Here is a 1,570-nt window from a genome sequence, read left to right as displayed (position 1 = left end):
CGGGCTGGGGAAAACATAGAATAAAACACAAAGAGAGACGAGGGCTCATAAATACACAGAGGGGCACACAGGGGGTGAGAGTCACGAAGGGAAAACACATAGGGAACAACATTACAGATCAACCCAGGAAGCATGGCCTAAATAAGGAACAAAATACAAAAATACAAGGAACTGAGAATACTGGGCCCACATGGCCCAGGACCATGACACTCATATGTAGAGGCAGGGTGTGTAGATGTGTGGCTGGAGGATGGAGAACAGCCACATGCAGGCCTGATGGGTGTGGCCCTGCAGGAGGACTGGCCACACCTGAAGTTCCTGCCACACACCTGTTGGTGATCAGGGCTCGTCGGGGGAGCTACTTGGGAGAGTGTTGGAGCTCCCACCGGCGCGGGATCATTAAGCTAAGACTCCAAGTCAGTGTGTAGCAGTAGGAAGTGCGGATCGTGTGTGTGCGCGCGGGTTTAGTGTTTAACAGCTGCTTCTGTATTGTCCTGCAGGTGGAACGAGGGACCAGATGGGCAGCACGCACAGGGTGTGCAGAAACACAACTGCCGGGAGCACGAGCACGGACGTCGGAGGGGAACACACATATGGGAGTCTAGGGAGCAAAGGGGATTTATTGGGCATCTGTTACCTTCACTGTAAATAAAGTGCACTGTTTGCATCGCAGAGTCTGCGTTTTGGGTCCTCATTCCCCCATAGCCCCACGGTCTGCCAGCCAGACCGTGACAGAATGATCCCGCCAACCACCATGGAAACAGCAAACTCAGGAGTTGCCACAGAGGAGAGATCGTTCGCACAGCTATGGGATTACTGCCGGAGCGTAATCCAGGCTGTAGACCCACACAAGAGACATATACAGGTAGTGTTCTTTGACGATTATCATCCACTACCTTCACCATGAACATTTTGGACATTAACAAACTTGGGCAATTGGTCACTAGTTTAAGGGAGAGCTCGAGTTTTGAATTATTTGGCTTGGGTTGCCCGAGCAAGGACAGTTCGGCTGCTCTCCTAGAGACTCTAGCCGCTTGGTTTTTCACGCGTTGGCGGAGGGCTTTCCCGTCGATGCTTGCGGCACAATTGTTTGACCCTCCGTTACAGAAGGGATGTCGCCTTCGCCATCATCACCCCATTACACCTCAACCCACTCCTGCGGTTTCAGCCCGGTCAGCTGGCGACGGTCCAACAGCACACAGTACCGCAGTGAGTAAATCAGACTCAATTGTTTCAATAAACCCTGTCATTGGAAATCAAAACACAAATGAACAGCAGATTTCCATGCACACGGCCCCGCCTTCACGGAGGAGAAGGCGTCCTCGCAAGCCGCGTTCAGCCTCGTCTACACTCACTCCTGTGCTTGTTGAAGACTCAGGACCAGCAGCTCTGGACGCCACAGTGAGTAAAATGGACTCTGCCGGTGTTGTAAATTCCCTCCCTGTGAACATGGAAATAGAGACTATAGAGACTAGTTGGAATGCTACTACGCAAGTAACCCCGGCGGAAGGGGCTACATGAATAGGATGATGGACCTATGGATTCTTCGATACCCAACATCCACAATGAC

Source organism: Pundamilia nyererei, unplaced genomic scaffold (assembly GCF_000239375.1).
Source record: "Pundamilia nyererei isolate P.nyererei 1_Seehausen unplaced genomic scaffold, PunNye1.0 scaffold00489, whole genome shotgun sequence".
Classification (NCBI taxonomy): Eukaryota; Metazoa; Chordata; class Actinopteri; order Cichliformes; family Cichlidae; genus Pundamilia; species Pundamilia nyererei.
The sequence above is the reverse complement of the archived record's forward strand: the minus strand, read 5'-3'. Positions refer to the sequence as shown.